This window comes from Bubalus bubalis, chromosome 12 (genome assembly GCF_019923935.1).
Source record: "Bubalus bubalis isolate 160015118507 breed Murrah chromosome 12, NDDB_SH_1, whole genome shotgun sequence".
NCBI classification, from domain to species: domain Eukaryota; kingdom Metazoa; phylum Chordata; class Mammalia; order Artiodactyla; family Bovidae; genus Bubalus; species Bubalus bubalis.
The window spans coordinates 45,218,975-45,227,889 of record NC_059168.1 but is presented as its reverse complement, the minus strand read 5'-3'; the positions used below and the strand labels follow the sequence as shown (position 1 = coordinate 45,227,889).

Genomic DNA, 8,915 nt, shown 5'->3' with positions numbered 1-8,915 from the left:
CTGCAAGGAGGAGATCAAGCCAGTCAATCCTAAAGGAAATCTGTCCTGAATATTCTTTGAAAGGACTGATGCTGAACCTGAAACTCCAATACTTTGGCCACCTGATACGAAGAACTGACTCATTGGAAAAGACTCTGATGCTGAGAAACATTAAAGGCAAGAGGAGGAGAGTACGACAGAGGATGAGATGGTTGGATGGCATTACCGACTCGATGGACATGAGTTTGAGCAAGCTCTGTGTGTTGGTGATGGACAGGGAGGCCTGGGGTCACAGAGTCGGACACGACTGAGCGACTGAACTGAACTGTTACTGTCATGTCTTCCGGATGAATTGACCCTTTTGCCATTGTAATCCTTCTGTCTAAGCTAATAATCTTCTTTCTTTGCTCTGAGGTCCACTCTGTCTTAAACTGAATTACCCACTCCTCTTTCTTTCACTTAGTGTAGCATGTTTTTCTCTGTTCCTTTGCTTTTTTGGGGCAGGGGCGGGGGGAGGAAATTGTTTTATTTGGGAAAAGTGCCTCTTACAAAAGGGTAGCTGCAAAACACAAAGACCTCTGCAACAATTACAGTTTTTTTTTTTTTTTTTTGGTCTTAACATGAAAAGAATGAGTGATATCCGAGGCATCAGAGCAGTAGATGTACACATCCAGGGCACCTCCAAGTTATTTTTGGGAAAGAAGACAACAAAACGCAAAGCTAAAATTTCTGATCGAGGGATTCTCCTAATAGTCTAACATTAGCTTATCTTGTGGATTACCACCCTCTGTTTTCCCTTTTAGTGGAGAAGCCTGACTTACTATACTGCCAACCAATGACTCCACTACAGGAAACACCTTAGAACATAGATTTGAATCACACTGTCTAGCAGAAAAGGTTGGGGATGGAATGAGGCAAATATCCACAAAAAAAGGAACACAAAAACCCTCAAATGAGGACAAAGGCTTGTCAAAAAGTGCTTGGACTGGGAAGTCTTGGAGATATACAACATTAAACACAACTGTGGACCCAAGCCCTAGGTTGTATTAATACATGGGATACCAGATAGTGTTACACTTCTATGGCTAAGCCCGTTCCTCTGTTTATACAGACAGAGCTAGCTCTGCTCTATTAACAGCTAACAATAAACTGCTTTGTTTTTTAAGATCTATTTGCCCCGTGAGGCTGAAACCACTAAACTGAGATTTCTCGCTAAGGCTGCAAACCCTGCGCCTATGCGGGAATGGGAAGCTTGTCACGCAGTCACACTCGCACATTCGAAGTCCATCAGCCTTGGGGAGTCAGTTTCCAACTCTGCATTATTTTCTTCCACTCCCGTCTTTCATACGTGTTCTTTTACAATTTTCCTTTCACTCTAGACACGGTAGAAATCTCAAATACATTCACACCTAGTTCTGGTTACCCAGTAGTATTACTTGTGTGCAATGAAACAAGAGACCAAAACCCAGGGTGAGTGCATGGGAGCAGGGGTGGGGGAGCGGATAGGGGGTGGAAGACAGGACAGGGACCAGACAGAAAACACAGATGTGCAGATTTCATCAGAAACCAAGTGCCCACCTCCCAAGTTTAGAGCAGAAGGCAGCCCCTTGCTACAGTTCAGATCCTTTACCCATCACCCCGATTCCTGGGCCCCCAAAGCAGGAGCCAGTGCTGATACTTCTGAACCCGGGGTCCTCAACCATGAGTCCTGGAAATCCAGAAACACTCCCCTCAAACTGTGTGGATCTGGTGGAAAACATGACGGGACACACCTACACTAACTGTCTAGACAGTTAAATTCATGTTACAAAAAAACTAACTTTCAGATTTATTTTTGTAACTTTTTTAAACAGAGAAATCAACATACTCCTTGGGGAAAGGTGAGGGGTTGAGAAGACAGGCCCTGGGTAAAAATGAGTACTACAGTACCTGGAGTTGAGAGGCCTGCCTAGGAGAGCGGCCCGGGCACGGCCACCACCCCGGAGGCCTGCTACCATCTGAGGCTCGGCAGATCGGCTCATGCACCCCGCTGAGCTGCTATAGATCCAAGTCATAAAAATCTTCCAGCTTATTGTGAAACAAGTCCCACTCATCTTCAGAGTCTGTCAGGTCATCGTCCCCACCTGCAGCTAAAAGCATTAGCAACATCTTGCCCAGCTCAAAGGTGACAACCTCCTCTTCGTTGTTAAAAGGGTTGCCGTTCTCTCGTTCCTCGATGAGCTCCCAGAAGTGCTTCTTTCATTGGGCCCAGTATCTGCTTGCTGTTGCCACTTTCTGTCTCTGTGACTCCTCTCTAAGGCCATCAGGGTACTGCTGCTGCTACTAAGTCGCTTCAGTCGTGTCCGACTCTGTGCGACCCCATAGACGGCAGTCCGCCAGGCTCCTCTGTCCCTGGGATTCTCCAGGCAAGAATACTGGAGTGGGTTGCCATTTCCTTCTCCACATCAGGGTACACATGCTTGTAAAAACAGTTTGCTCCAAATGGGCAGCTCCCATGGCCTTTATCAAAATACCTGCCCACCTTGTTGCTCATTGCCTCCTTGCATTTCTGAATGAGTTTCTGCTTCTCTTCTTTCTCCTCCACCCAGTACTCACTTGAAATGACAAAGTTAGATGTGATCCAGCTTTCTGGGCAGGACTTTACTATCTTGCTCTCAAATTGCTTAGCACTCCCCCACTTGCAAATATACTTGAGACAGTAGGTGTGGTTGCAGTTGGAGAGAATCCCGAAGTGGCACTCGCTGGGGTTGGCTTTCTTGTAGACTACCTCCATGCAGATGCCACACACCGTGTCCTTGCTGCGCTGCACCATGAACAAGAGCTCCATGTCCTTCTCATTGGCCTCGATGCAGGATTTTATATGCTGTGACCTCTGGGCAGCATCCACGGGATGGAGGACCTGCAGCTCACACATATCACACACGTCTCCATGCAGATACGCAGAGTTCTCCCCATAGTGGCAATCCCCCACCACGGCATGGGGTGAGAGCTGCTTCTTGGTCTCCACTGCACTTTGCTTCTTCTCCAAGTCTTCCTTGGTCACTGAGCCCTGCAGGGGGGCTTCAGTGGAGGAAGGGGCAGTTTGGTCACAGTAGGGCTGCCCTGGAACAAACTCGATGGTGTTCACTCAGTCTTCTGAACCAGTTCCTACAGTTGCAAAATTTGAATTTCTTGGCTCACCCTTGCCCATATTCATTTCAACGGTTGGTCCAACTGATGAGAGACTCCAGGAAGCAGCAAGGGATGACTTTGCAGTTTAAGCAATCTGTAGCAGTTGCTTCTTCCTGTTTCAGTGGCTTGCTATGTTCATATCTGGAGTGGTCTCTGTAAATACAGTACCCTCACTGAAAATGCTTGCACACTATACCATATGGACTGTCAGAGAGGTCGTGTGAGCAGCGACAGTTATCTCCTTCCTTACAAACCCCATGCCTGAAATACCATCAGGGTTTCTGGTTTGTTTGTCATGCCTTTTGTCTCTCAGTCTTCGTATGATATCCCTCCTTGCCAGCCCATCTCTACATCTGCAGGTGAACTGCTTAGTCCAGCCGTTGTCACTGCCTATTCCTTTACCTTTAATCCAGCTGTGTTTTCATACTCAGTATTGCAGTTTTAGAATTTAATTGTATACTCACCTTTACCAGTGGGTTTTACATTTTTATGTTAGTACTTAGCGTTTGTTCACTTCAGCTTGAAGAACCCTTTCAACGCTTCTTGTGAAGCAGGACCAGTGGTGATGAACTCCCTCAGCTTTTGTTTGTCTGGGAAAGTCTTTCTTTCTCCTTTTTTTCTGAAGTACGCATCTTCTGGGTAAAGTATTCTTAGTTGGACCTTCTTCCCTTTCTTCATTTTGAGTATGTTATTTTGCCATCTCCAGATTGCAGAGTTTCAGCTGAGAAATCTAATTGGAGCCTTATCACATTTTCCTTACATATGAGGAATTTTTCTTTTGCTGCTTCTAAAATTCTTTCCTTGATTTTTATTAATGCTCTCTTCCCCCTGCCATGCATGCTCAGTCGTGTCTGACTCTTTGTGACTCCATGAACTACAGCCCACAAGGCTCCTCTGTCCATGGGATTTCCCAGACAAGAATACTAGAGTGGATTACCATTTCCTTCTCCAAGGGATCTTCCCAACCCGGGGATTGAACCTGAGTCTCCTGCATTGGCAGGTGGATTCTTTTACGACTGAGTCATCTGGGAATCCAGTGCTATCTTGGAATAGACTTTTTTGGGAACTATGAATTTCATGAACTTGGATGCCCAAATCTCTCCACAGCTTTGGGAAGTTCTCAAGAATTAATATTTTAAATGCGCTTCCTCTCTTCTCTTTCTGGAACTTCAGTAACTGTAGATGTTTCCTTTAATTGTCTCCCATGGCTCATGTATACTTTCTCCCCCTCTGTCCATTCTTTTATTTCCTTTGTTTTCTCCTGAAAACAGGTCAAACTTCCAGTGACCTGTTTTTGACTTCTCAAGGTCTTTATCTTCTACTTGGTCAAGTCTGCTGTTGCTCCCTAGGGCATTTTTCACTTTATTCCCTGTAGTTTCCAAGCTCCAGAATTTCTGTTTACTTCTTTTTTATAATTTGTATCTTTCAGTTAAGTTTCTCATTTTGTGTGTGTATCAGTTCCTTGATTTTGGACTGTCTTTTTGTGTTTTCTTGTAGCACCCTGAGCTTTCTTAAAACAACTATTTTGAATTATTTATCTGGCAAATCACAGATCTCCGTTTCTTTGGTGGTGTCATGTTTCCTTGTTTTTCCATGCTCCTTGAAGTCTTGTGTTGCTGTCTTTGCATTTGAAGAGTCACCTCCTTCAGTCTTCACTCACTGGCTTCAGAAGACTAACGCCTTCCATCAGTTTTGCTCAGGATTCTGAGATTTCTCAGTCTTTTCTATGGATATCCTTGCTTCACACTTCTTGTTTCCTTTTGGAGGGAATTCTTAGAATTGTGTTCTTTGGGTTTTCCAGGTGACACAGTGGTAAAGAACCTGCCTGCCAGTGCAGGAGACCTGGGTTCAATCTCTGGGTGGGGAAGATCCCTTGGAGAAGGAAATGGCAACCCAATCCAGGATTCTTGCCTGGGAAATCCCATGGACAGAGGAACCTGGTGGGCTATAGTCCATGGAGTTGCAAAGAGTTGGACATCACTGAACGATTTAGCACACCTGTATCTTTAGATCCTGCAAAACTGAACTTCGTGCTTCCCCTCTGGTGGTGCCAACTGCTCAAGCGTGTGTGTGTTTCTCCCCGTCTTGCAGAGTCTGACTGGCTTTCTACATGTGCTCACCAGCCATCTGCAGAGGCTCATACTTTCCTCCCCTGGAGGCACGCCCAGGGAGCCAGGCACAGGGTGTGGCACGTGGAGGTGCTTGTGGACCAGCGCGGGTGGGGGGAGGTTGCAGGCAGGGTGTCCGTCGTGGCTCATGGGAGCCTTCCTGTTGGAGATGATGAGGTGAAGAGCAGGGTCTGCTCCCCTCTGGCGCTCTCTGAGAGCTCTGGCTACTGTCCTCCCAACCGCTCCTCACCTCCATCATGCCATGCACTGCGGTGTTCTGCAAGGGACGTGGATGAAACGGGCCTCTCTGGCAGTGCTGTGCACTGACCTGGAAGAAAGGCACTCACTCATCTCCTCTTCCTTTTCCCCTGAGAAAGATCGTGGACCTCAGTCCTGGCCCTGAACTGTGACCCTTGGGGAAGAGGTGACTTGGCAAACTGATGCTGTTCCTCTTACTAGTGTGCCCAAGGCACTCAGTGTTTGTGCCAATGGCATGTTGGAACCCTTCTGCTGGACTTCCACAAAGGTTCTCTCGCTGGTGGGTAATTATTAAAATTGGTATTCAACACTTTTATATTTAAAATGGATAACCAACAAGGACCTACTGTATAGCACATGGAATTCTGCTCTATGTTATGTGGCAGTCTGGAGGGGAGGGGAGTTTGGGGAGAGTGGATACATACACGTGTATGGCTAGTCCTTTTGCTGTTCACCTGAAACTATCACAGCATCATTAATCAGCTATACCCCAATACAAAATTAAAAGTGTGTGTGTGTTTTTTTTAATTGGGGAGAAGATTTTTAGAAAATACCCATTCCACCATTTTGATGATGTCTCTCTCCCATACCTGCTCAGTCATTTCTAATATTCCCCTTAGGATAAAGAATGCTGAGGTGAGCCCTATTGTGTCTAGAGCCTTTCCCTACATCCAGGATTATTTCTCTAGATTATTTCTTCAAACAGACATGACTCACTGCAGAGGAAGAGCAGTTATAAGGGTACCGAGACATCCTGCCAAACCACCCTCCTGAAAGGTTCTGCCAATTTTCAGTTCTGCCACCATGAGGCAATCCTGTTTCTTTAATTTCCCTCCTTATCACTGAGAATTACCTGAAAACATCTGCTAATTTTATGGGTAGTTTCCTGTGTTTTCTGATTTCAAGTTTGCTCATAGTGTCCCACTTGTCCTCAAATAGGTGAGCTTGCATATCTATAAGGCACGGAGAAAGAGTACTTCTGCTTTTGTTCAGTGATTGTTAACATTCATTTTGATATTTGGCAAAACTAATACAGTTATGTAAAGTTTAAAAATAAAATAAAATTAAAAAAAAAAATAAAACACACATTGTGTTCCTTTCCCTGTGATGTATACAACTATTTGTATGTGTAGTGCGTGCTAAGTCACTTCAGTCGTGTTAGACTCTGTGTGACCCCATGGACTGTAGCCCGCCAGGCCCCTCTGTCCATGGGATTCTCCAGGTGAGAATACTGGAGTGAGTTGCTACCCTCCAGGGGATCTTCCTGAGCCAGGGATCAAACACAAGTCTCTTATGTCTGTTGCATTGGCAGGTGGGTTCTTAACCATTAGCGACACTTGGGAAGCCCCAAATTATTTGCATACCCATTTTCAAATGAAAATCACTATCTCAAAAATGAACCAGTGTTCAATCAGACATCATTAGTATTCATACCAGAACCACCATGATCTTCATCATGAAACATCAAGATGCCCAACCTGCAGGAAGAGTTACAACAGAGACAATAACTCTAGAAACAAAGAGCACAGCACTTTAAAAGTCCCATAAAAGCACCCATTTCTCTTTCTGTGCACCTGCTTTCACTGGTGCGTTCAAATTGAAAGGCGTTTATAGCGAGCCCCGGAGCAGTGCAGGCCAGATGTATGAGACAGTCATTGCCTCAGCCTTCGGCTTGCCTAAAGAATTGTAGGTGAGAAATGCCATTTACCATCTGCCACAGAGGGAATAAGGGCAGCTCTTGTCTTTTGTGCATCTCCGAGTCATTCCCTTGCTCCCACGCTTTGGCACTGTATCTACACAAAAACGGCAAGATACGTGATCTGGGGAGACAGGCTCCAGTAAGGATGAGCATATGTTAATGGTTTTAGCCCAAACAGTGTTTTTTGTCTTCTGTCTTTGGAAATGGTCTCTGTTCAGCCTTGCCACCAGTCTCTGGGGGTAGAGGGCGCCTTGGAGGAGACAGAGTTGAGCCCAGGAGAGCCTGCGGGTTTGTAGTTGGACTTAAACCCAGGATTCTCTTTAAACCTAGGGTTCTCCCCCTTGTGACCCCATGAAGTCTGTCTCATTTCTCATCTGAGATCCAGGGGCAACACCTTATTTCTGATGTTCTTTCCTTGGTGGCTGGGGTGGTGCTGTGCCTTCAATGGGTTTCTTTAAATTGCACAGATTTACACCTTCATCCAAAGGACCCCTTTTACCCACTCAGTGGCACAGTCCAAGGATGGGGATGAAGTGGGTGTGGAGCTTTTTATCTTGTGGGGCTGCATATATTTGACTGGTAAAAATGATGTGATTTGCAATTCATCTTTTTTAAAAAATCATTATATGATGATTTTAAAAAAAATTCTTAATTTTTTTGCAGCACTGCATAGTAGGTGGGATCTTAGCTCCCTGACCAGGGATCAAACCTGCACCCCATGCATTGGAAGCACAGAGTCTTAACCATTGGACTGCCAGAAAAGTCCCTGCAATTCATTTTTGTATGAGAGAGCAACCTTAGTCAGCATCAGTTGAGAAGCTAGTCGGGCAGGCATCTCTGTTGCCAGGATTCAGATCTGGTTTCATTCGGCTCTACTTTCAGGTGTGTAGCATCTCTGAGCATGTGGCCAGCTGTGCTCACTGTGGCCCGAGAGGCTCTGGCCAACGGGCCTGCAGAAAGGGGAGGGTGGTTAGAGGCGGCTTCCACTCAGCAGAGGGCTGGCATTGTGGGCACCTGGATCTTATTGTGGGCAGATGGAGATGGCCTCTTTAAGAAAGAAAACAACAGAAATTAGTGATAGGAAAAGTCCAGACTGTGTCATAACAGAGCCTGGTCCTGTTGGACCAGCTGGTCCTCCACATTAACTTGTTTTTTGTTCCGAGGAACTTTCTTAAATGCACTGAAGATTCTCTCAAGGTCTGTCTTCTTATCTGAACAACAGGGATAAAAAGTCTGATACATTGCAAAGTTTTTCTGTATCAAATGAGATAATAAGTGGAAAATGTGTGTGTACTCAGTTGTATCCAACTTTTTGCAACCCCATGGACTGTAGCCCACCAGGCTCCTCTGTCCATGGGATTTCCCAGGCAAGAATACTGGAATGGGTTGCCATTTCTTTCTCCAGGGCATCTTCCTGACCCAAGTATCGAACCTTCGTCTCTTGTGTCTCCTGTATTGGCAGGCAGATTCTTTACCACTGAGCCACCTGGGAAGCCCAATTCTTGGAAAATGCTTGGTAAAATCAAATCTGTGTGAAAGCTGGTGTGTGGGTATCTGCTTCCCTAAATCTTATATCCTCTTGCCTCTTCCCTGAGACTCCCCACCCTCCTTCCCCACGTGTGCTGTGGAGTTCCTTCAGAAATGTTAGGCAACAAGTTCTAAATCTTGACAACATAAAAATAAAAATTTACAAGGCTGGG

At 45.6% G+C, this 8,915-nt stretch overlaps 1 pseudogene; it reads right to left on the bottom strand.

Moving 5' to 3' along the window:
• Nucleotides 1-1,776: 1,776 nt before the first annotated feature.
• On the bottom strand, nucleotides 1,777-5,408 carry LOC112578218 (annotated as a pseudogene).
• Nucleotides 5,409-8,915: the final 3,507 nt, after the last annotated feature.